Source organism: Cydia pomonella, chromosome 2 (genome assembly GCF_033807575.1).
Source record: "Cydia pomonella isolate Wapato2018A chromosome 2, ilCydPomo1, whole genome shotgun sequence".
NCBI classification, from domain to species: Eukaryota; Metazoa; Arthropoda; class Insecta; order Lepidoptera; family Tortricidae; genus Cydia; species Cydia pomonella.
In genome coordinates this window covers 4304130-4331900 of record NC_084704.1, presented here as the reverse complement: position 1 = coordinate 4331900, position 27771 = coordinate 4304130, and the positions used below count along the sequence as shown (strand labels likewise).

The 27771-nt window shown below is 37.6% G+C and overlaps 1 protein-coding gene across 1 annotated transcript in view; it reads left to right on the top strand.

Annotated features, from left to right (window-relative positions):
• The first annotated feature begins 717 nt into the window (after nt 1-717).
• LOC133531856 (protein capicua homolog) overlaps nt 718-27771 on the top strand; it is an 87331-nt gene continuing 60277 nt past the window's right edge. Inside the window, exon 1 of the mRNA XM_061870253.1 lies at nt 718-1537. The gene's annotated coding sequence lies outside the window, so the exon portion shown is untranslated. The remainder of the gene's footprint in view (nt 1538-27771) is intronic.

Below are 27771 nucleotides of genomic sequence, written 5' to 3'. Positions count from 1 at the left end.
TAACTCGGGTGCAAGGCACCATTTCATCATTTGGTTAATCGTGGCTGTATGCCGGACAGGTGCGTGTGTAAAACTTATCAAAAAAGATAATAATGACGGATGGATGTCTGAAATGTCACCGTATTTAAGAATCAATTAGCTTAAAAATTAGTTTTTTCTTCGTAAGAGTAATGAAAACATTGTGTGTATAACATATTTGTGTAGTTATCTATTTTATGTAACGTCCGCTAAACTAGCACAGGTCCGATGCTGACAGTGGTCACGGGCGTACTGGCGTACTGACGGTATTGCCGCGCAGGGTAACGTTTAGTAGACAAAATGTTGAATTCATAATTATGAATGAAAAATTTAACGCATCGATAAACTGACAAGCAAAATGTTAGAGTTACTTAAAAGCTATTGAATGAAGTAAATTTCATATTGATATTCATCATAGTACTTCTAAAATATCGAAATAAATACAGTTTTAAGCATATTTTCAAAGCAAAAATCTATCGAGAAAAAGATGAGCCATCGTGTTTCTGACAAGCATACGGCTAGTTCAAAGACTGAAGTTATACATACTAGAAAATAATCGATGAAATCCTTGTACAAGCCTGTAAATATCGATTTAAAAATAGCGCATTTTACTATACACCGCGCCTTAAAAAAACGTCTAATGCATTTATTTTCCTTCAACTTTATAGAAACGCCAATTAAGAAACAGATGAGCTTCTAGGTAATATGAAAAAATAACGGAAACAAAAGAAAATTCGTTGTTACGATAATATCAAATCGATAAGGTACAGATTCATTGTAATTAAGATGCAACTACATTGAGGTTACTGATAATAAGCTAAGCAGTAAATTGAGATTTTACGATTGAGCGAAGGAACGTAGTTTATCTCAGATGAATATTGAATTTTCGCGGGCTCGAGATAGTAGCGACATATTTGCGTCACGTGACCGTCATCGATCCAATGGTTGAGCGCGTCTCGGGTCCATTCAACTCGTTCCCGACAGAGACAGGGAGGGACACTTCACAACACCTTCTATTCATACGTAGGAGATATTTATATGTTTCTGTCCCTGTCACGCGTATTGAGAAATAATTAAATGAATGGTGAACGAGTGAAACAGGGATACGTTCGAGTGGAAATTATTGAAAGCGGCTGCCTAGGCCAGTCGCCATGTAGATTTTTTTGATGTGGGTGTTGTGTCTCAGGATGTCGAGCGCTTCAATGATTACTATTTTCAAGTGGACGTTTTAAATTTTGTGTATATCGTTATCTAAGCGATTCGTGGTGTTTGAAGTGCTAGTGGACAATATTTATTTCTTTGTGCTCGCGAACGATTCGGTTCGGTGACGGCGGATAATCTCTGGAGGGGGGCTACTAAAATACTACAATAGGATAGTAACAACGTTTTACAACTCGCTAGAAGTGTTCGGAGGGCCCATAAAATTTCTCATATCGGTGCGGGCGAGGCGGACTTCCATTTTGTTTTATTATGAGGTTTCGTTGTTTACTCGGTGCGTCCACGACAATGGAAAGAGACGGTGAGTAGTAGCCAGTGAGAGCACGGAACGAAAATAAAATGATCTCTGCGCATGTAGGCCGCACATGACAATAAACAACTAGTGAATAAGTAATGGTGTTCGATTTTGTGCATCGCCGTTGTGGCGCAGCCGTGAGACGTCTAACGGAGCGGCTATAGAGTGTGTGAGGTGCATGAGGTGCGGCTGACGGCACGCATTGCACAAGTCCAGCTAATTGATTCGAGTTGAATCTGTAAGCATGCGCCGGTGCAGGGCGCGCGGCCGCGGCCCGAGCAGGGCTCCCCGCGCGCGTTGACAGCCTTATCAGCTGATTACCTATACTGTATACATTGCGTTGCAGCTTGCAATGCACTGTTTTTAAATAATCTACTAGAAGTGATTGTTGATCAGTTTGAACTGTGGCTGTAATGGTGACATATACCCAATGAATGGATTCAAAGGTATGCTTAAAACTACTCTAACAATGCAATTTTTCTATTAAGATTTCTACAAAGCCAGATGTTTACAATTTTAGTCCGAGGTTGGTTTTAATTGCCAGCGGATTAGTAATTACTGTAATAGACTTTGGTTACCAAGTCATCAGTTGATTACTTAGCTAGATGGAATAGTATATGTTTAAAATCTGTATAATTACTATAATTCATAATTCATAATTTTTTATTGCATGAAAGTGAGTACAAAAGGTGTTAGTATTTACAAAAGTTCATCACAATCTGCCGAGATCCAGCACGCAATATAATATCTTATTGTACTAGTACCTATATCTAAGACTACGAACTAAATTAATTTAGCTATATCTAGTCATGAAATTATAAAAACATGCTACTACAAACCTTTATATGACAAATATTCTTGTAGGGAGTAAAATTGCTTGTTTATGAGCCATTCATGTAATTTTCTAAGGAAGAGTGGTTGTGGACATTCTCTTATTTCTCTCGGAATGTTGTTATACACTTTTATTGCCATGCAGTAACAATTCCTGCTGCATAATTTAGATTTTACTTTAGGCAGCACAAGTTTGGTAGGGTACCTAGTATTAAAACTACATACACTCTTTAACTGTGTGAATAGTTCAGGATATGTTTTTACAAATTTACCTACTTCTAGTATAAACATTGATGGCAAAGTAAGGAGGTTGAGTTCTTTGAACAAGGGTTTACATGTTGTAAGTGGTGGTGCATTGCTTATTGCTCTTATGCACTTTTTTTGGCTGATAAACAGCCTATCAACCTCACAAGAGTTACCCCACAATAAAAGGCCATACCGCAGAACTGACGCTACGTATCCATGGTAGGCAAGGAGAGCTGTTGGTATATCTATTAGAGTTGAAAGCATTCGTAGTGTGTAAACAAAGCTATTAATTTTTTTACATTTCTTTTCAATTTCAGGCTTCCACGAATTATGTTTATCGAGTAACATTCCTAAAAATGTATGCTGATCAGTTTCAGATATTAAATGATTGTTATACTTAACACATATTTTGTCATGTTCTTTCCTGTTACAAAATTGAATATATTTAGTTTTTTGAATATATTTAGTTTTATAGAGTAAGTAGTGTAGATAGCTACATAAGGTATGAGTGGCACATTAAGGTGATTGTTTGCCGTGGCTCAATGGAGTAGGTATTAACATTATTTACTGTTTATGTGTAGCCTGGGACTCAATTTGTTTTGTTGTGATGTTTAATGCAAACATAAATTACCATATGAATACTGGCCAGTGAAATAATTCGAAATTTATGGATTGTTCCAGTAAGTTCTGAATTTAAATACAATTTTGTTTTTACATCATGTGGATCGCATCATCAACAATTAAGACAAGTTAAGAGATGAATTAATTAATAATTTTAACTATCATATATATCAGACTGTGGCGAAATAAGCTAGATATTATATATCTTATATATAAGACTAAAAGGTTAACAGTTGCTCAGGAATTTGAGTTGGTTCATAAAACGCTTGGTGCCAAATTATATTAATTATAGTCCCTATGACATTTTCATTTTCATATGAAGTAATATGGAGTAGCTGTCATGTTAAGCACATAAAATAAAGGTATTAGAATACGATCTAAGTGTCTAAAACACTTAAGATTTGCTGATGGTATCATATTATTTTTCAATAATGCAGAAGAACTTGCAAATATGCTACAGCACCTTCATCAGAGTACCAAATCAGTGGGTTTGGAAATTAACTATGATAAAACTAAGCTTATGTCTTACTATAAGCTTAGCACATAGCACAATTTAATTAAAAATTTAACAGGAGTAATAAAAGTATGATAGAATTTTCTTTAAAATGTAACTGTAAGCGGTAGACCTTGGGATCATTACTTAAATTAAAAATGAATAAATATATGGCTATGCCACCTTGAGGAATAAAAAAAAACTGGATTGACAATAAATATACGTTTTTTTTTGCAACACCTACTTTTTTTGATTAATTGCTTTTGTTACGCTACCCAAAGGTTGTCTGGAAGAGATCGCTCTTTAGCGATAACACCGCCTGTTGTCTGCCTCTATCACTAATCAATTGTTTTTCTTTAAGCTGTATCTTTTACTGAGGTGTGCCAAGAAGAGTATTCTATCTATAGGTATATACCTATTTAATCATTGAGCCTGGATACAAAATTTCACAATAATCTGTTAAGAATTGCAACCGGTAGAGGAGATTATCTGGACATGCAAAAGCATTTTTGGGCAAGTTGAAACAGAGAACTTCACTAACACTTGGTCAAACTAAGCCCAACCAAAAGAGACTTGAAGACACTGTCATAGGGAGTTAGAGACCATTTGATGCATGTCATTATATTTTCATCTGCAGAACATTCCCTGCGTAGGATACTCACTTAAGTTTTGCTACATACCATAATGTGTGTGATAGTACCTTTATGAACCATTCCATTCAACCATACATGGGTCATGGAGTGAATCCACTTACACAGAATATTTATGAATTTCTTAGCATTATAATCAGTGATCGGGGTTTTAATTGCCACTCGGGTAAAATGACCTAAATTTTATTTTAATTTTCTGTCGTATATTTTATAAATATATTACCTAAACTTAAATAGCGTTCTTTCCTAGCAGGTTCAGAGATATCGTGGAGGTGTATCTATGTCACTATTTCAACTTGATCATAGTGTGGCATCCAAAACCCGGATCACTGATAATAATAAAGATGATTTTCCTATGTTAACAGGTTATTTTTAACTAAGGGAATTTCTATAACTAAATATTACACTGGTGATTGAATGGGACCAAATGTTGAAGTTTATACAATTTTAAAATCATTGGTTACTAAGGTAACAAGGAAAAACAAGTGAATAATATTTCTTTTTTTTTTTCTTTATGTAAGTTGAATTCTGTACCTACTCTTATTTCTTTTACATGTTATATAGGTGATAGGTCTATCTAACCTCAAATATTTAGTTTTTACAATATACCTAAATCCAGACAAAGATGGCCTATCTATAGCTTATGTAAACTTGCCATTCTGATTTTTTTCATTGTTCCTCAGCATAATACATTCTGTTGCTTATCTTTCTATGATTCTCTCCTTTGCAATTTATTATTCTAAAGAATCAAAATTTATTTCACTAAATATATCATTATTAAATTAAAAGGTAATGAAAAAACCAACACAATGAATGGATTTTGATAAAACATGTCTAAGGCACCACTGCTAGAAAACTTACTTTCAAATAAAATAACACATACAAATTGGTTTACCTGGTTAAAGCTGTGGTAACAGCAGACACACACATGTATAACCCCCTCTTTCTCTGCGTTTCAACGAAAAATTCTGAATACATATTTTGTATCATAATAATTTAAAGATCATATTCAAACCGATTTATGAATACACCAAAATACATTAATATAGTTATATAAACACAAAAATCTTAACCTAAATTAAACTAAAATCTAAACTATTCGCAAAACTCGCCCCGCGGCCCTCCAGTCGCAAAGGAATCCATCACGCTCGCTGCGTTGCTACGTTGAACGGCAATGGACACAAGAGGGCCTACCGCGAACACCGAATTTCGCAAATTGCGGGGATCTTTCTCTGTCACTCTAATTACGCCTAAATTGGAGTAAAAGAGAAAGATGCCCACAATCTGCGAATTTCGGTATTCGCGGTAGGCCCTCAGGAACGACCCGGAGCTCGCTCTTGACCACTCCCCTTCCCAATAAATGTCAAACTTGAAGTGGTTCTATTTATAAAGATTTAATAGTGTGAAATTATTCAGGACTCTTTGTTTTGGAACCATAAGCCAAACAAGGTGTAAGCCAAAACATGTTTGAATAATCTTGCTTAAACACTTTATATAATTCAGTTAACACAAAGACACAAACGTTTCCTGGGAGTTGGAGGCAATTCAATAACTTTGAAAGGGGAACTGTGAGTTACACAATAGTGAGTTAAGGTGTAGAAACTGTTGTATATAATATCAAATAACTACTTGTTTAAATACCTATTAAGCATTGGGCTAGCTAAGCGTATGCTGAGAGGCAGGCGATGCAGTTCTACGCGGCGCAGGGCAGAGCAGATTTTGTGAAGTATGGAATGCCCTGAACGTTCATTTCATCATAATCTTCCTCGCGTTGTCCCGGCATTATTGCCACGGCTCATGGGAGCCTGGTGTTCGCTTGGCAACTAATCCCAAGAATTAGCGTAGGCACTAGTTTTTTTACGAAAGCGACTGCCACCTGACCTTCCAACCCAGAGGGTAAACTAGGCCTTATTGGGATTAATCCGGTTAGGATTTTCCTCACGATATGTTCCTGTACATAGATTTATAACTAGCCTAGATGCCTAGTCTGTACATCCCTAGTGAAGCCATTTCGAGTACGACATTATGTCGCCCTCGTGTCATCGTATCCGAACGGCCCTCGCAGTACTCAAGGTCGAGTTGGTTTGTGTACACCTCCCGGTTATAAATTAAAAAATACAAGAAAGATGGTTGTTTGTGCGGTGAATTGGTGTCACAACACATCAGTGAATAAAAACAAACCGCCTGATATAACATTTCACGCGTAAGTATCCAGTTTAATGTGATATTTTTACGTAATTGTAAATACAAAAATCCAAATTTTCGTCAGCCGCCATTACTTATAAATGTTGCCAGGTGATATGAATCTTTTTTCCTCCAAATGAGGCATGACGATTACATTGATAAAATGAATATGCTTACTTTAAGTTCCTTGTATGACTAGAAAATATTCTTTTTTAGTTTTTCATTCTTTTATTTCAAATTATGTTTTGTCTTTTATAAAATTACAGTTTAAATTCATATTGTTATTTTGTGTGATATTCGTTTTAGATTTCCGACTGATCCGCTTCTGTCTGCGAGATGGACGGAAAAAATTAGATTAAATAGGAACGATGCAATATGGAAACCGACTAAATATAGTCGAATATGCTCTCGCCATTTTGATGAGCAAGTAAAGTAAATTTTATTTGTGGAACACAGGTGTTACAGTTAAGGTCTGTAAAAACGAAACGCAACTGTCACTGTCGCACTTATATGGAAGACTGATAGAGAGACACAAAGCGTTTCGTTGTTCGAAGCAATAGCGATTGCCACCTTGGCTAGGCCTGCAGGTACAATTACTAGTACTGACGATAAATAGTTATTTGTTTTACAAGTGGAAAAGTTGTTGTTTAACCGCTCGTGCTAATATCGCTACTCGAGCTAAATAAAGATCCAAAATGTCGAAAAATGGAATCTTGAGCGTTGCGAGGGTTTCAAGTTACGAGAGTTAAACAAATTTTGCCACAAGTGAAACACAAAACTTTTCACCACACCAACCCGAAGAAAATATTAGTCAAATTAATGTTAATTGTTAGGATATCTTAAGAAAACATGAGTGAAATAGTGATAAAGACGGATTACATACGTAAGTTGTATTAAGTCAAATAAAATCAAACCAAATCAAATCCAAATGATCGTCATTAAATATTTATCATTTAAAATCATTATTCCAAAGTCAGTTCTACCAGCTATTATCTGTGCACATTTGTAAAATAAAAAAATAAACGTTTTTTTATTTAAACATTATTTCACAAAGTACAGAAATGCAAAGTCCTTAAAAGAAACCTTGAAAGCTTTTGCTACAAATTTAATATCTACATACACACTCCCAAATGATTGATAGCCCATCCCAAAGGATGTGGTTAAAAATGTTAAAATCCATCTACTTTAAGGGGAATAAATGAACTCTGGCAACCCATTTTTGTATATATGTGTGTGTCGCTGAGCGTAAGACACGAGCGTCGCACGCACACATCGATCGAGTTTCGGCTTCACTTTTGGCAGATTAGCCTTATGAGGACAAACTGTCTATGTGTGATAGGTCAGTGTTCCTGTAAATATCAAATGATATTTCGTACATAAGTTCCGAAAAACTCGTTGGTACGAGCCGGGGTTTGACGCACGCTCTTACCGCTCTAGGCCACTAACGCTTCCGCTAAGCCAGCTAATGGACGTTTCATACTTTACAAAATCTTCTCTACCCTGCGCTGCGCTGCGCGCAACTGCGTCACCTACGTCTCAGCATACGCCTAGCCTCAGTGGCGTTGCTAGGCGTGGGCGAATAGGGCCCTCGCACTTAGAGGGGCCTCGCAAAGCCTACCTTTTTATTAGCTTGGGAAAACACATTGAAAGGGCATAGCAACCCTTTTAATGCCACGCCTATTATATACAACGCACTACCAGTAAACCTTATCGGAATGCACGAAGGTGAGGTTGATATTACACTGTAACCAAGGGCATCAGCATCAGTTGACGTTTTTAGCCGTCAAAGGGTTAATTTGGTGGAGGATAAGCCCAAAAAAAAATACCAATGGTTGTTTTTGTACCTACTTGAAATATCTCTAATTACATTAATATAGAAATAGTAAAAAAAATCTCAAAAGTTACTTGCTCTACATTCCAATTAGATTTGATTCAATAATTTTAATTACTATTCCATAAGGGTCTAGTATTTCTTCAACTCTTAGTATTTTCTAACTTTTTTTTGTAATTAAATGCAGGTAAATGAACTATGTATTTATCAATCAAACCTCCGAAATCAGTGCACGATGTTCTTAACAAACACATCCCTCGCTTCACATCCTCGCAGATCTCTGGTGGAAACACAGGTGTACATATGTCCCTCATTCGTCTCCAGCACCACACATCATTGTGAATTTTATTCCATTTTTTATAATTTGAGCCATTAGGTCCATATTATTCACTCTAACCCTACACCTCTGACCCGAGAAGATTTAAATCCCTCCTAAATTCCACGAAATAGAATCGATTCGGTTCGGGGTGAACTACTAATGATTGTTATAATTATAATATCATTATTATTAGTAGTAGGTACCTAGAATTTCTAGTAAATCTCTTATCTAATTTGTGATCTTAAACTTCGGCCCAAGCTCATTAATATCGCACATGGCCAACATCTGCCGACCATGTGAATTAATTGCATATTCAATGCAAATACACAAAGAACCTAGCTATCAGTTCAGGCAAGTGACTAATTCCACCATCGTCAACACTTTGATAATTCGTGACACTTATTGTGACGAAATAAGGCACACATTCGGTCAATAATAAAGAGTGTATACTAAAATCAAATACCCGCTGTAGGTAGGTGTGACAGAGAGCACACTACGCATTCCCGTATAAATGTAACGAAAGTATAAATAACGCCACGAAAAACTACACAATAGAAGACCTTATCACTTAGGTAATAAGATTCACAAATGGTCAGTTAACTGTGTCATCGAAGGACTTTTTGACCTTAACAATCACACACCTTATCATATTTACAATAAGGTTTACAAACTGCCGTGTAAATGAGTCATGGTGTGTATGAAATCAAGCGGTGTATGGGTCGTTTTTGTTTCAAAGTCATGTGGAACATGTTAGGACTTGTCCTGTTGTAAACTCCGGCCTTTGTTCAATGGTCTTTAGGAAATTGCGTAGGTGCCTAGATTGTGCAATAAGACCGATATGATATTGTCCAATATTGATAAGGAGTGTCAATCAGAACCCCTAGACTAGAATGTCACTATATGTCACTGTCAATGTTGTATTGATTTTTTAAAGAGCCCTTGAGGCCTACTTGCAGAATACATTTTTGAATTTTAGCTGTAGGTACAATCGCTATCAGATATATCGGAGCGCCCAAGGTGCTCAAAAATATCTGAACACGCACTCTTACGTCTTGACAAGAGAGGCGTGTTCAGATATTTGTGAGCGGCTTGGCTGCTCCGATATATCTGATGGTGACTACTTACGTATCACAGAGTTGGTATGGTTTTGTTTTTTGTGACCGAGTTAAGTTTTAATACCTATCAATCTAAATCTTTTTGACTCACACGCGAGCCTGCCTTATCGAAAATGCAATAGCCTGACAAAAATCCGGACAAAATCCTAACATTTCCTGGACGGTAATTACTCTAAAGTTTAAAAGCGGACCACTAGCCGCTTAACTCGCCACTATATGCTGTATACCAAGTGTACCAACCACTGAATGCTATTGCTTCAAACCTTCAAGAAAAGAGCGTACTCCCATCTTGGGCCGGCAATGGACATACAACCCCTCTGGCGTTGTAGACCGCGCGCCAGAAACATCAGATTTCCATGACCAATCGCCTCCCGGGCGAGAACTCGTATAGTGGTTAACGGCTATGTATGATGAACCGTCGTGGACGTCTGCTGCAGCTCCGTTGGTGGCTTGAGGAATGGCAGCCACCGAAACACGTAAAAAAATTATGAAATTATGCAGCTTTCTGTCAGGCGTTCCAAATAAACGGTTACGCAATTTACACATTACGCACAATTTGCGGACATAAAGTGGTAAGGCGCGCATTTTTTACATGTTCATGTCATCAACTGACGGTCTTTCCACCGCTATACAACCGGCTGACTGTTTTTTAGTTCATGATAGCATCTACACTATCATCTGAAAAAGTATCAGTCGAGAGGCGATGACTGACGATGTATGCTCCTGGCCCGCGGTCTATTGCGGGTGTCTATGGGAGACGGCAATCGCTTACCATCAGCTGATGAGTCTGCTCATTGGCCCCATATATCAGAAACAGAATTATCTGTTTACTGTCCAAGTCATACCTTTTAGCTGGCTTCTAGTAGTTTTGAGATTTTTTCAAACCTTGACAGTCTTGACACTCGTCAAGTCCCCTCGCAATCCTGACATATGGCAACCCTACTCCCACAAAATCTTGATCATAATTTCTCTGTTTCCGCTACCCAAAGGTTGTCTAGAAGAGATTGCTCTTCAGCCAGGGGTTGGCATTGGCAGCTATCCCCCCACCCTTTAGAGCTCAAGTTTGACATACAATGGCCTCTGTGGCGTCTGCCCCCCCCTAAGCCTCCGGCGATGGCAACTTGCCCCCCCCCCCCCCCCCCCTCGCCTAATTCACTAGCTGGCTACGCCCTTGATTTGGCGTTGAAACACTAGGTCCATGGGGTCCCAGTGCGCACAAGTTTTTTACAGAAATCGCGAAGCGTCTGGTTGACGTAACTGGTGACCGAAGAGCTGGCGGCTCCTCGCAAAACGTATCAGTATTGCGAAACAACGAGGAAATGCCGCCGGCACAATGCCTTGTACAATGCCTCAAGTGCCTATTTTAGATTTAAGCTAGTTAATTATAGTAATCCTCTGTATATATCCATTATGTATATTGTTATTGTAAATAAAATGTTATTACAGATTTGTTTAAAATAAAAAGTATACTCGTAGATAGAGAATAAATGGCAAGTGCTACTTCGCAAATTTCGCCGAAACACCTCGGATTTACTAAAACCAGCAAATAATAGGTATTCTCGTAATCAAGATAGCTATAAACGTGTATTAGCGCAAAAACTGTGAGAGCGTCTGGAGCCGGGTAAAAAATAAAACAATAGGAACCGGCCAGGTTATTGATCCGGAGTAAATCTGGCTAGAATGCTAGAATTAGGTACCTGGAATTGGAATGGCGCGAAAGCTTAGGTAGCTTCCTAAGTAGTTGCTTTCGTAAAAACGAAAACTGGTGGAGCACGAGTCGAACTCGGGCCTAAGAGGAAAGGGGACGGCCGCTTCTCCATACAAACGTAGTCCCCATTTTCCTCTCTCAATATTTATATTATGGAAACTAGTTTTACATACTATATTAACCATAGCTATGCCCCTACGTTTGACTTTTGATTATTGTAAAAATTAGGTACGAAAACAGATTTCATACAATTTTTTTAATACTTCTAACTCTTATAATAATTAGAAATTCGAAAGAAACCACCATCGTAAGGGCATAGTTGTGGTTGAAACTTAAAATACAACAAATTGTGTCAAAGTATTGTCAAAAATGTTAAAAAATAGGAGGAAAATGAGGACTACTTTTTCATGAAATGAAAAGGCGATTTTGCGCGGGTCCTCCACTTTTATCTTACTTTATGTGTGTGGGGGGGTCAAAAATTTCTAATAGATGACTAAAATTTTGGTAAAGATCCTTGACAAGAATAGAGGTTGAGAGTTTTTTTTGCATATTTCCATCACACATTTTTTTGCATACTTTATTTTTTCCCTTAAGATTGATTCCTACAGGTAAATTTTTATGACTTGTTGTGTTTCTGAATATTTTTCTATATTATTAAACCGAGTTTTATGTTAGGGCTCCGTTTACACCTTCGCCTTAGTTCGCCAATTATATCGTACTAGCGATCCGCCCTGGCTTCGCCCGGGTTACACAAAACCTTAATAATTTATACACCTTAACCTTCCCCAAGAATCTATTATCGCGAACATACATACATAAACCCAGACAGACGCGGCGGGGGACTTTGTGTTATAAGGTGTAGTGATGTGAAAAGTACTCTAGGTTACTCTCTGTTTAACGACTGAAAGACTGGAAGAAGTTGACGAAGTTCTTTATTTATTAGAGGAATTTTTGAGGAAGCAAACGAGCCAATGATTTGCTTGATGGTAACCAATTACCGTCACCCATGGACACCTTGAAGGCCTTTAAGATGGGAGTAGATAACTGGCAATCATCATCACAAAACTACACCCTGTCCTATTCTACCCTAACTACAGAATAAAAAAAACCAGACGTATTAACAGACTGAAACTCCTTCACATTTCCAATCTTCAACAGTACGCTCTTTCCTTGAAGGTTTGAAGGTTCATTCCACAGTTTAGCTGTGCGGCCCGGAAGTTCAATATAATAAAAGGAGCCTTCCAGGTTTATTGATCCAGGCTAAATACTTCTTTAATCTTGAAATAGCGCGACCTCAAACTGTACATTTTCATTGTGGAATTCACCACGCGGCTTTAGGGGTAATTATAATGCTTTCAGTACTGCCACGTCTATTAGGGGTAACTGGGGTAAGTTTGGCGGAAGTTAGGAATTATTATTACCAGGTATTTACTGGGAATTGGGAAATATTTTTGTAATTTTGATGAACGATAAACTGATTGAGGTGGGCTCATGGCGTAGTAAGTTTTTTTATATAATCCGACGCGAATGTTGACGCCAACTCGGTACTCGGCTATCAAAAAAGCTCAGTAAGAGTCCACACGCGGGCGGGGTCGCCATAAGGGAGAACCCTTATGGCGACCCCGGTTTCTATCCCCTCAGCTTGCATTCGCGATTTCCTTCCTTCGAGAGCTAAAGGTCGACATTCAGGAGATTTCTCCTTCTTTGAGGGTTTTTTTGTGAATTCCCAGGGGAGGGGTCGGACTGGATATTAGCAGATCCGATATGAAATCCTTAAGGTGGCATTCGAATCTCAATTGCAGCTGCATTACTTTGTCGATGTCCTTAATAAAATGAGTGACTGAACGAACGTCATAAACGTGGCAGTAAAGGATGACTCACGCTACACAGTGCCAGGACCGGGCCGGGGCGGACCGGAGCGAGCCGTCACACGGACTTTCAGGAGCGCCACCGTCGCCGGACCGTTCCGGGGCCGGGGCGACCGGGCCATCATCTCTATATTATAGTATCTCTATGCGTTGACACTATCGATGAGTCTCCGAGCGCGAGACAGGCCGGGCCGGGCTGTCCGAGCTCACCGAGCCGTCCAAGCAACGGACTGTTCATGACAAATGTCACAAATGTCAATCATATTGAAAAAATTGGTTCGATGGGAAGCAAGTCGATATATAAATAAATAATAAAATCAAAATATTGGCCCTGGCTGCCATAATAGCTGATGAAGAGAATACTGGGCAATTGTGCATTTGGACATTTCGCGGACACTTTCGGAAAAAGGAGAATTACACAATATTATGTGAAGAGCTTTATTTCCACATGACCCGAGACTCTTTCGAAGCCACCGTGTTCTCTGCTTAAGGTAATGGAAATACAATGCGTGTATATTGTCTCAAATAATCATGTGCCGAAGCATATTAAACTATTAAAAGGAAAGGGGATGACCGGTTCTCCATACAAACATAGTCCCCATTTTCCTCTCTGGATATTGATATTCCCTTCGTTCTACATCCAATTTTGTAATAGTACATTACGATACAAGTGCGAAAAATAGGAAATTCGAAACAAGTGGCGATAAATTAAAACACGGCCGAAGGGAGTGTTTTAAATCGACACGAGTTGCGAATTACTTATTCGCACATGTATCGTACAACGTTTTACAGTACATGGCTCTTTAAATGTTCGACACAGTAACGTAATATGCTAATTTTCGCACTAGTGCGGTAAAGTAGCAACATATGTACTGTAAAAATATTTTCCGTAATGGGGACTACGTTTGTATGGAAAAGCGGTCTCGTTTTGAGGTAGGTAACTAGGCAGATTACTTAGAGATTGACTCATCACAAGCTGCCTTAAGTGCTTCTTAGCGAGTAGACAGGCCTATTGTTTTTCAGTATTATTTTCTTCTATTGAGGTGTGCATTTGTGTTGTATTGCAAAAATATATCCGTTGGGGTTCAGTGATACCCGATAGATATTAACCCTGAATCACAAATGATCATTTTGCTTAATGCCGCGTTTTTGCATTATTTTCTCCCATCAATCCTATCATAGACTTGTTCCGTTTCAGGAATGCATGAAAAACTTAAGTTTAAAAGAGAAGATATTTAAAATGGCTGTAGGAATACCACAACATTTTAAAGCATCGATATAAGATAATCATCTACAAACATTCAGCTACAGAGAAATACGCGTACACCACTAAGAATGTCGGTGGTGCGCTCTCAAAGTAAAAAAAATAACTGTTAAGTTCGGTACACTAAGATAGAATTGTCTAACAAGTACAAAAAATAAACTACTTACTGGCTTACTTACTTCTTGCGAAAAAGGAATTTTTGATCTATAATACGAGTGGGTTAGGTAGTTGAAATTTACAGTGTGCATTTTATGGTTCCGTAGCCAAAATGGCAAAAACCCTTACAGTTTCGTTATGTCCATCTGTCTGTCTATCTGTCTGTCCGTATGTCACAGCTATTTTACTCAAAAACTATAAGATAACCAAAAGAGAAAAGTGGAAAGTAGGTATTTTTTTATACTACGTTGGTGGCCCGCCTGATGGTAAGCTACTACTTAGTTTAGAAGTTCCAATGTATAAAAATATAATTTTTAGGCACGCCATACATGTAACTAAAAGTGAAAAGGTTACTCAAGTAAAAGAGTATTAAATTTAAGATTTTTTTTTTAAGTAAGTGAGATGGCAAAGGAAGTCTTGCGTAGCCCGACATGCTAGCCCGAAATGATATGAACGCTCTGACGTCGGGCTACAGCGGCGGCCTCATATTGAGAAAGTCGGGCGTAGCCCTTATGCTATGCGTACTCTCAGGCCGAGGGCCCCCTCATAACAAATGAATCGGGGGTAGCCTTACGTACCTAAGTAGCTTCCTCATACTAAAAAGTCGTGCAGAAGAAGATAACAATATAATTTTTTCAATATGTCAATTCCAGATTTCCTGTGTTTCTTAAATGTATAGTAACATGGCAGCAGTTTTCATCTTTAGGGTTCCGTACCCAAACGGGACCCTATTACTAAGACTCCGCTGTCCGTCCGTCCGTCCGTCCGTCCGTCTGTCACCAGGCTCTATCTCATGAACCGTGATAGACAGTTGAAATTTTCACAGATGACTTATTTCTGTTGCCACTATAACAACATAGTGTTGTGTTCCTGCCGGTGAGTAAGGTTGCCAGAGCTCAACGAGGGGAGGGAGGGTTGTTAGGGTCGGCAACGCGCATATAATTCCTCTGGAGTTGCAGGCGTACATAGGCTATGGAGACTACTTACCATCAGGTGGGCCGTATGCTTGTTTGCCACCAACGTAGTATATAAAAAAAAAACAAATACTAAAAAGTACGGAATCACATTGGGCGAGTCCGACTCGCCTTTGTCCGGTTTTTGTATTTATTCGTAAGCTTGCATTAATTGCCATGGCACTTTAGGCTTAGCTTGTAAGTACTAATAGGATATTCTTTGCTAATAGGTCTAATAAATAATATGTTGCGGACTCTTTTCTTAAATCTTTTTACTTGTATACTTTTTACGACATTTGACGCTGTCATGTTATTCAAATAGTAAGATAAATATGACAAGAGAGAAAATAGTGATCTTATTTACAGAAAGATACTTAATGTATGAAAAAATAAGCAAAAATAAGAATGAATGTTTTGTGAGTGTGAAACAATTTTATTTTCTTTGACAAATAGAGCACTGCATTGCATTAACGATTATTATTATTTTAATTTGTACGTATGTCTTTCCCATCACGGAACAATGGTATTCCGGACCTTTGAGAAGCGTGCGCCGAGCCCTAACCTAACGTAGAGGCCCTTTTGACACGTTCATGAAATGTAAGATGTACACCGAGCTGATGCTGCCCTTGCCCATGTCATAGGACGCACGCAGAGGCAGGCCCGACAGGGTGTAAGGACTATTGAGAGTTGTTGGAATCTAAAATAAACTAGGTTATTGTGTGAAAGCGATGGGCTAAATACTGAGCTATGGGATAAAAAACCAGACGCCTGCCTAATAAAACGGTATACAATTTTATTTCCGGCAGACGACACAAAAAGCGACATCTGGGATGGCTCAAGAGTAACACTGGTGTGAGCGGCTCAGGGGTATCGAGAGGCGTGCACCGCTTTCAACCCAGTGGCTGTAACAGCCACTGTGCCAACTCGCGTCTTGCACTTCCACCCCTGGAACTTATAGCTCTAACGACTCCTCTCTGGCCGGCCGGCCAAGGCAACCCAGAAGCAGAGAATCCTGTGCCACCCACCCCCCTTCGAATGACAGAACTCCCTAGGAACACTCGGGTACGTGAGGTCATTACTCCCCAACAGCTCGCCACAAGCTGCCCTAAGTTGACTGATTGCACTGGTAAAATTAGCGGGCCATAGATTATTAGTTTGCAGTTCCTAAAAGCCACTGCTGAAAGGATGTGTAGCTGTCATATACAAAAACAATGGGTAGACAGTCTCAAACGGTATGTCTTATGATAAATAGTTTCATGTCGCAGTAAAATAATGTGATTTGTAGTATTTAGTCTTAAAATATATTTTTATACTGTGTATGCTAATCTTAAGGTATTTATTTATGGGCCGCTAGTTGCCTGAAATATAGGTATAAATAAATTATGATAGATAGGCGGATAGATGGGGTGTTCTATGAGAACGTCGCTTTCAAAATGCTTTTGTCTTGTATGGCAGCTTCCTCAATCAACTGCGTAAAGCTCAAGAAAATACTGCCAAAAGGCTAGGCTAGATAATAAGTTTTTATAAAAGAAACAAACGTCTTTATGGGACCCATAACATTAAAGCAATACAAAAGTCAGAAATGAGAGTCAAATCTGACAATCGTTATCTACGCACGAAACGCCCCTTATTAAATGATACTTGATCGTGACTTCATGATTAAGTTTAATCCGTTTTATTTGCATTGCATTTATAAAATGAGGAGCTTTCGATTTTCGAGGATTATGTTTTTAACATACGTGTATATTACGTAGGTTTATTTGTATGTTGATTTTTTGATTCTAGAAATAAGAGTTGTATAACCCTAATATGTATGTAAGTACTAAGTGCGTAAAAGGTAATACCGAAATAGGTCAGAAGAGAAGTAAATTCAATATTACTATACAGTATATCCAAAAAGAGCGCTATGATAAGTAGAAGTTACTTTTTAGGGTTCCGTACCCAAAGGTAAAACGGGAGCCTATTACTAAGACTCCGCTGTCCGTACGTCTATCCGTCTGTCACCAGGCTGTATCTCATGAACCGTGATAGTTAGTTGAAATTTTCACAGATGAAGTATTACTGTAGCCGCTATAACAACAAATACTAAAAACTACGGCACACTAGATGGGCGAGTCCGACTCACCTTCGTCGGGTATTATTTAAATATAGGAGGCAAATGAGCAGAGCCCATGAACAGACGTCGTATCATAGGATAAGTAGATATGTACAAAGAAACAGCGGTATGTTAAATAGAAGTTTTTTTATTATACAGTAGGCATACGAGCAGAGCCCATGAACAGAGGTCGTACTCCTATCATAGAATTAGTAGAGATGTACAAAGAAACAGCGCTATGTTAAGTCGGAGTTATTTTTTTAAATGCAGGAACCAAACGAGCAGAACTCATGAACAGAGGTCGTATCATAAGATTTGTAGAGATGTACAAAGAAATGGCGCTATGTTAAGTAGAAGAAATTTTTTTGAATGTAGGAGGCAAACGAGCAGAGCCCACGAACAGAAGTCGTATCATAAGATTTGTAGAGATGTACATAGAAATGGCGCTATGTATTTTTTTATATAGGAGGCAAATGAGCAGAGCCCATGAACAGAGGTCTTTTTTATTTATTAATTTATTTAGGAAACACACAGTCACATATTAATATATATAAGCTTAAGTGATAACAAACAGACCTTTAGTTCCATCTATACATATAATAAAGCTGAAGGGGGTCGAAAGTCTGTACATGGAAGATATTCGAAAAAAAGTAGGCTGGGGATACTAAGAATCGTTAACAGAACACGTTCCAACAGTTTTTAGAATTTTTGTCTGTTTGTCTGTTTGTCTGTTTATTTGACCTCGCATCACGTGAAAACGGCTGAACGGATTTTGATGCAAACTTTACTAATCCGTCGACAAAATGCCCGGCCAAGTTATAGGCTATAACAATTCAACCCCTAGAAGGGGGGGTAGCCACTACACTCGATTGAGTTAAGTTTGCACCTGAATCTTATGGCGCTACTTAAGAAGGAGGTGCAAACTTTTACAACAAATATGTGCTACGAGTATCGAGTACCCTGCTAAACTAACAGATATGGTGCTGAAATTAAGCCACCGAGGAAGGATTTTGCCAAATTAACTCTAAAGTTAGAAGAGGGGGGTACGGATATCAATTCAATTTCAATTGTGTTGATGTAATAATACAACGAAATTAAACGACAGTAAATTAATTGCCATACATTGCACAGTGCCATCTTTTGGGAAACTGAGTAATAATTTAGTAATCAAGTAAACTAATAATTTTTAAGAAAAAAAAAACCGACTTCAATGAGGTAGACCGGTGAAAGAACGATTATTGTTGATTTTTGATTTCATACAATTAAATTAAAAAGACAGCGTCCTACGCCTAATATGTATAAAAGGAGGTAACATGTTTTTTTTGTCACTGCACCCACCTTGACACATTTCAGATTTGCCCTATGGTTGACTGGTAAGATACCCGCAATAGGGTATTCGACTGTATTTAAGATAAATTATTTCACACCATGCATGAAATAAAGCACCGATTAAAAAAAACTAAATAGGATAGAAATATAAAAATGTGTCTTGAAAACCTAACTACTTGACAAACATACACAGAGAACAAATTGCCAACTGAGCGTGAACTATGCATCGTTGAAGAGTTCCGTTCTGTTCATCATCAGCAGCTCCACTTCATCAAATGTCACTTCTACACATGTAAATACTTGATTTGTTGATGAAAACACAAAAATCACTATATGTATGACTTTCACATTTGAAGAGTTCCCTCGATTCCTCATAGACCCCATCGTCAGAACTCGAACTTGACAAAAATTTGTCTTGAAAATCTAATTTACTTAACAAACACAGCGAAGAGGACAAATCGCCAAACGTGTACTGTGTATCGTTGAAGAGTTCCATTCTGATCATCATCAGCAGTTCCACTTCATCAAATGTCACTTTTTTAAATGTAAATGCTAGATTTGTTAAAGAAAATACAAAAATCATTATATGTATGACTTTCATATTTGAAGAGTTCCCTCGATTCTCCTCCTTTTGAAATCTTGAAGTCGGTTAAAAATGAGTTTACTTACATAGTTAAGTAGTGGCAAAATCAACACACATATCAACACGCGTATAACTGCATAATTATTTAAAAAAAAAAATCTCCGTCATGAATTATACCTAATCGTAATTTTATCGTATCCATATTCATACGTATCGCCTCTTTTAAGCACTTAATAATGGCTGCGAAGGTGGGTACTATGAAAAAAAAATTCTCTGATGTTTGCGGTGTAAATGTCAAACGATTTGGGACTCGCATTTTATACGCGTTAAAATGCCATAAGAACTAAAAACTGAAAATGCCTTATGAAAAATGCCGAGTGTAGTTTTATTAAGTGGTACCTAATTGTAAAATATTTTTTCTAGACTACAGTCCTCTAGCGTATCCATCTGTCAACTTTACTTCAAGTTCCACCTCCAGGGGAGAGGCAGAGAAATTAGCGGTGAATGAGCCGGTTACTGACACAGACCGAATACCACGCGAGCGGAGCCGCGGGCACAGCTAGTTGAAAATAAAAGTATACATAGTAAATTACAGATCGAAACAGGGAAGGTGTTAGGCATCTTCTTGTCTGTCACGCGTACAGGGACTTCAAAACATCGGTAGGTCTTATCATAAAATTTTTAGATATGTACAAAGAAATGGCGCTATGTTAAGTAGAAGTATTTTTTTAAATATAGGAGGCAAAGGAGCAAAGCCCATGAACAGAGTTCGTATCAGAAGATTTGTAGAGATGTACATAGAAATGGCGCTATGTTAAGTAGAATTTATTTTTTTTATATAGGAGGCAAACGAGCAGAGCCCATGAACAGAGGTCTTATCATAGGATAAGTAGATATTTACAAAGAAATGGCGCTATGTTAAGTGGAAGTTATTTTTTTTATATAGGAGGCAAACCAGCACAGCCCACGAACAGAGGTCGTATCATAAGATTTGTAGATATGTACATAGAAATGGCGCTATGTTAAGTGGAATTTATTTTTTTAAATATAGGAGGCAAATGAGCAGAGCTTATGAACAGAGGTCTTATCATAGGATAAGTAGATATGTACAAAGAAACAGCGGTATGTTAAGTAGAAGTAATTTTTTTGAATGTAGGAGGCAAACGAGCAGAGCCCACGAACAGAGGTCGTATCATAAGATTTGTAGATATGTACATAGAAATGGCGCTATGTTAAGTGGAATTTATTTTTTTAAATATAGGAGGCAAATGAGCAGAGCTTATGAACAGAGGTCTTATCATAGGATAAGTAGATATGTACAAAGAAACAGCGGTATGTTAAGTAGAAGTAATTTTTTTGAATGTAGGAGGCAAACGAGCAGAGCCCACGAACAGAGGTCGTATCATAAGATTTGTAGAGATGTACAAAGAAATGGCGCTATGTTAAGTAGAATTTAGTTTTTTAAATATAGGAGGCAAATGAGCAGAGTCTACGAACAGAGCTCGTATGATAAGATTTGTAGAGATGTACAAAGGAATGGCGTTATGTTAAGTAGAAGTATTTTTTAAAATATAAGAGGCAAACCAGCAAAGCCCATGAACAGAGCTCGTATCATAAGATTTGTAGAGATGTACAAAGGAATGGCGCTATGTTAAGTAGAAGTATTTTTTTTTAAATATAGGAGGCAAACGAATAGAGCCCATGAACAGAGGTCGTATCATAAGATTTGTAGAGATGTACAAAAGAATGGCGTTATGTTAAGTAGAAGTATTTTTTTAAATATAGGAGGCAAACGAGCAGAGCCCACGAACAGAGCTCGTATCATAAGATTTGTAGAGATGTACAATGAAATGGGGTTATGTTAAGTAGAAGTTATTTTTTTTAAATATAGGAGGCAAACGATTAGAGCCCACGAACAGAGCTCGTATCATAAGATTTGTAGAGATGTACAATGAAATGGGGTTATGTTAAGTAGAAGTTATTTTTTTTAATATAGAAGGCAAACGATTAGAGCCCATGAACAGAGGTCGTATCATAAGATTTGTAGATATGTACATAGAAATGGCGCTATGTTAAGTGGAATTTATTTTTTTAAATATAGGAGGCAAATGAGCAGAGCTTATGAACAGAGGTCTTATCATAGGATAAGTAGATATGTACAAAGAAACAGCGGTATGTTAAGTAGAAGTAATTTTTTTGAATGTAGGAGGCAAACGAGCAGAGCCCACGAACAGAGGTCGTATCATAAGATTTGTAGAGATGTACAAAGAAATGGCGCTATGTTAAGTAGAATTTAGTTTTTTAAATATAGGAGGCAAATGAGCAGAGCCTACGAACAGAGCTCGTATGATAAGATTTGTAGAGATGTACAAAGGAATGGCGTTATGTTAAGTAGAAGTATTTTTTTAAAATATAAGAGGCAAACCAGCAGAGCCCATGAACAGAGCTCGTATCATAAGATTTGTAGAGATGTACAAAAGAATGGCGCTATGTTAAGTAGAAGTATTTTTTTTAAATATAGGAGGCAAACGAATAGAGCCCATGAACAGAGGTCGTATCATAAGATTTGTAGAGATGTACAAAAGAATGGCGTTATGTTAAGTAGAAGTATTTTTTTAAATATAGGAGGCAAACGAGCAGAGCCCACGAACAGAGCTCGTATCATAAGATTTGTAGCGATGTACAATGAAATGGGGTTATGTTAAGTAGAAGTTATTTTTTTTAAATATAGGAGGCAAACGATTAGAGCCCACGAACAGAGCTCGTATCATAAGATTTGTAAAGATGTACAATGAAATGGGGTTATGTTAAGTAGAAGTTATTTTTTTAAATATAGGAGGCAAACGATTAGAGCCCATGAACAGAGGTCGTATCATAAGATTTGTAGATATGTACATATAAATGGCGCTATGTTAAGTAGAAGTCTTTTTTTAAATATAGGAGGCAAACGAGCAGAGCCCATGAACAGAGGTCGTACTCGTATATTAGGATTAGTACGAGTAGATATGTACAAAGAAACAGCGGTATGTTAAGTGGAAGTTATTTTTTTTTAATATAGGTGTACGCGTATTTCACGTTTGGCGATATCTTCTTCGTTACGATTGTGATAGTGTAAAATAATTGGTGTATTTATCGTATCTCCTGTTATAAATGTTTTAATTTTTTTAAGGTTCAAGCTACAGGTATATACCCTAACAGTAAGCTACACAGATAACTGACCAGGAGGGCCTGCAAACAAGTTTCTTTGCAGGGGGGATACAAGTGGAGAAACTATAAACTTGTAAGGATATTTAACATTGCCAAAATAAGGTTAAAGGTGCCCTCTAGTAGTAATTATATGCCCTCTATAGAATGGTATTATAAACATTTTTCTTTTTTCATATACCATGGACATTCTTCGATGGCACCAAGCTGCAACCGGAAAGCGATGATCACACGGCAAACAAAATCCTGAAGACTGTAGCAGCCACGTCTAAGGGGGATAAATTCAATAAATGTTTATTCTATTTGTTTGATATGTAAAAATGCACGTCAATAAGGTGGCAAACTATTATTAACAGAGACCGGAATTATTGTGGCATTCTTGAACTGTCATAGAGAGTTCTCATTTATCGACTTCTGTAGGGCTAAGATGGTCGGCTCTTTAGATGGCTGCTAAAGAGCCGACCATCTTAGCCCTACTGGTACACATATATCGATATAACGTAGAACACAAAATATTAAAAAGTTATAATAGTTAATGGATATTTCACTGTAAAAGAAGTAACTGCTTTTTTGCATTTATTTGTACTTACGAGTATTAAAAAAATAGCTACATAGGGAGTACAAGTCCGTAAGGGTTGCTAGATAGCATCTCTCCAGCAACTCTTACTGAGTTTCAACATAATTACTTATATTTTCAAGAAATGAGAGGCGGAAAAACATTATAACTAACCACATTATTCTCAAAAATTTGGATTGTTTTAAGCATGGCGATGGGATTAGGTGGATAACAGTCATAGTCGGTCTTTCGCATGTATTGCCGTCATTCTTTATTCTTTAAAAACTGATGGGAAAGTTACATTTTATTCACAAGAGTTGCAAAGTAATTTCGTTCAAATTCTGAAATATTTTATCACCTAGGAATCTTATACCTTTAAACGAGCAATTCTTGTATATATATATGTATATATATTTCCGGGATCTCGGAAACGGCTCTAACGATTTTGCTGAAATTTGGTATATGGGGGTTGTGGTATATTTGGTAGCGGGGGGGTAAACTATCGATCTAGATTAGTCTTATGTTTGTGAAAACGCGTGTTTTCGAGTTTTCATGCGTTTTTCTTTCGACGCAGAATATGGTCGCTAATTTCGTGTTGCCGGCCACTGTCCGTCTGGTCCAGCGAGTTAAGACGCGGACTGCTAAACGAGTGTTACGGGTTCGAATCTCGCCCGGTGACTAACTTTTTTTTTTATATGTTCAAGTTTATATATAATTTTTTAATTTTTATTGTTTTAGACAATATTTAAAATAGTAAAAAAATGTAGATAAGATTATCACCTATACACCACCATATTACAATAAATAGTTATTATAACCGAGCAATGCTCGGTCGCCCAGGTACTGTAAAATTAACGACGACGACGACTTGTGATGATTTTGAAGTTTAAGTATTTTTTCGCGTTGGTGTGGTAATTATACATTCATTCAGTTTCAATAATTCACAACTAGTGGCAGTAAATTAAAACACGACCGAAAGGAGTGTTTTAAATCGAAACGAGTTGCCAATTATCTATTCGCACATTATACAACGTTTTACAGTACATATGGCACTTTAAATTTTCGACATAGGCGCGTAAAGTGCTAATTACCGCCCTAGTGCGGTAAAGTAGCACCACATGTACTAAAAAAAATGTTGTCTCACTCGTTAGAAAAAAATTAAAGCCCTCGAAACGCTCAAGATTTCCACTTCTCATTTTTGTATTGGTTAAACAACTACTATGGACCCCTCGTAAAATAGATAACTGTTTTAGCCAAAAATATTAACTGTTGAACTATATTGAAGGCCCGGTTCACATTGAGTGACTACACCGCTGTGCACATACAAAGTTTATTCTAACTGTAACTTTTTTTGGTAAGTCAAAGTAAAATAAATCATCATGAAAGGTACAAATTAGGTACTAAATCTTTGCCAAAAGATGAATTCAATATAACGCCTACAGCTAGGAGAACTGGACTTGGCCCTGTCGACCTGACGTCAGAATAGCTGACCACATTATTATCAATATTTTTTCTCGATTTTAAGCGAGGTAAAATTTTTTTGATATCATGTACCAAATAGTACAAAAAAGGTACTAAAACTTGGAGTAAGCGTCAGGATGTCAGGACCATGATAGCTATTTATATCGTTATAAAACTTATAAATAGCTATCATCGTCCTGACATTCTGACACTTACGATACTACAATACACTTCATTAGTTCATCTATTCGCCTCTCTATCACTGCGCGATCTATCTTTGTGCGAAAGAGAGGCACATAGGCTTCCCCCTGACGAAATTATGCGTTCCACGTCTTAATCATTAATTTAAGAACAATAAAACATACGAAGAGTATTATTGTATTATTTCAGTAGTTACAGTAATAATAGGCATAAAATAGGGAATATTACGCAAAACTCTGCGTAGAGGGCGTTACTAACACACACGGGGCCTACCGCGAAATGGAAAAATCTAAATTGTGGTTTCTGCCTCCATCATTCTTGCATATTCGATAGACAGAGAGGCAGATAGGTAACGAAATTTCGATTTTCGCGTTTCGCGTTAGACCATCTGTAACCAAAACGCCTTGATGCATCAATGCCATAGTGAAAACTTGTCAAAAAACTGTTTAAGGCATAGTATGCATATGTTACTCTCAGGTTACATGCTAGTGCTGCTCTCTACAGCCTGAAAAAATGTATGGCCTATCTATTTCAGGAGAATGCATCGTACGCGAGCAGTTAGCAATAATATCGCCAACGACAGATTGCAAATGAAATATAGGCACCTTTATGAGTAATTCAATAACTGCACTGAAATATGATGTTCGTACTCTCTGCAGGCAGATTTACAGAAGATCAGTTGGACTCTAAATTAAGTAAAAGAAATGGTTTCCCGTAATCTACAAATTTATTAACGAGATATTTCATTATATATAACTTCGTACGAAATGAAAAGTAATACGTGGGAATATGAGAAAAAAAATAGTATATTTATATTAATTATAACCTACATGCTCATTAATGAATAATTTTTACAAGCAGTAACATTACTAGATATCTCATTTAATATAATCCGACTTAATTACATTTCCGCAACACCTCCGTATTTCACAAGATAAATCAAGACATTATGCAACTTATATAATTTTGACGTATATATCCGAGTCGCCCGTGTTGCGACCGTTGCGACTTTCATGTAGTAACACCTAACATGGAAACGTAAATAATAAAGACTGAATCTTCACGGATACCGCGTTGTTCGGGAAATATATATAGGTCAAATAAATACTTAACTAAGTCGCTTGTAATAAACCTTGCGTAGATAGATAGATAAGATAGATGTATAGATAGAATACTCTTTATTGGAACACCTCAGTAAAAAGATACAAAAGAAAAGACAAAACAAACAATTGATTAAATGTAGAGGCAGACAACAGGCGGCTACGTAACGACTTATATATACTTATAGTGCGTTATTCTTTTGTTATATGTATAATGTATTTCATTGTCAATAATATGATAATCCAACAATATGTACGAAACGGCAATATTTAGTTCTTAAAGCTCTGCTTCTTCTGAACATTTTTTTATTCCACTTCATTTAAGCCCACAAAATTAACACACTGGTTAATATCTAGGAACTATTAAAATTGGTAACAAATTCTTAGGCAACTTGTCTGGCGCTATCAACTATCTCAAGTAAAATGTGGAGCCAGCGTGACTAAAATAAATATAAGTACTATTTTTTTATTGCTTTCCACAAAACCGGCAATATGTAGAATTGTGTAGCTTTATTTACAGAAATTAGGTTTCATATAGAGATTGACAGTCATTGTTAATTAACTTCTCTCTGCGCCGAGTAAAATATAACCCGACCAAGTAATGTATTGGCTATACCATCCATATTTAACAAACAAATTTATGACGTTTTGTAACCTTCTTATTTTGGCAAATATATACCGACACATCCGAGCATGCACATTGCGAAGGGTGGTATTCTGGTTTTTCATCTTTCCAATATCTTGGTCCAATGTGTATTTGCGTCTGACATTTTGCTTAATGAGAGAGTGAGACGCAATGCACATTGGACAAAGATCTTAGACTAGTGGAATATCACCCGAAAGGAAGAATTGAGTCACCGGGTGGCCCGGAGGCTCCGGGAAGTCCGATTTTTGCTCATAGCATGACCGGCTAGTCTCCGGTCCGAGCCCGCACCGGGCCACTACAGAGCTCCGGTGATGACGTAATGATTTCCATAGAAAACGAAGCGCCGGAAGCTCCGGCCCGGCCCTGCCCCTGTGTAGCGTGAGTCAACCTTAAAGCGGCGGCAAAAGTCACCTATAGACCCGTTGCGGACTGCCCAGAACCTTTACTTAGAACCTTAGAGCTCTTTCCCCTGACGTCCAGTTTTTGCGGATACGGTTTCCCGCAGGATCTCGTTTTAGACTACAAATACGTGCTAATATAACGTTCACACGAGCATTCCGTTCGCACGAAAACTGGATCCTGCAGAAAACTGTACTCGCAAAAATTTGACGTCAGTGGAAAAGAGCTCTTGGAAAGCACTTTTAGCTACGGGATACTGTTTAAAAATGTAGAAATCTATATCATATCAAATATGTAGGTACATATTAATATTCATAGTTGTTGCTCTCAGTGTTCACATATTATATTTGTATATCAATGTCTAAACTACAAACTAGGCATATCATATACTTCCTGCTGCAATGTTAATGCTGCAGAATGGTGATGT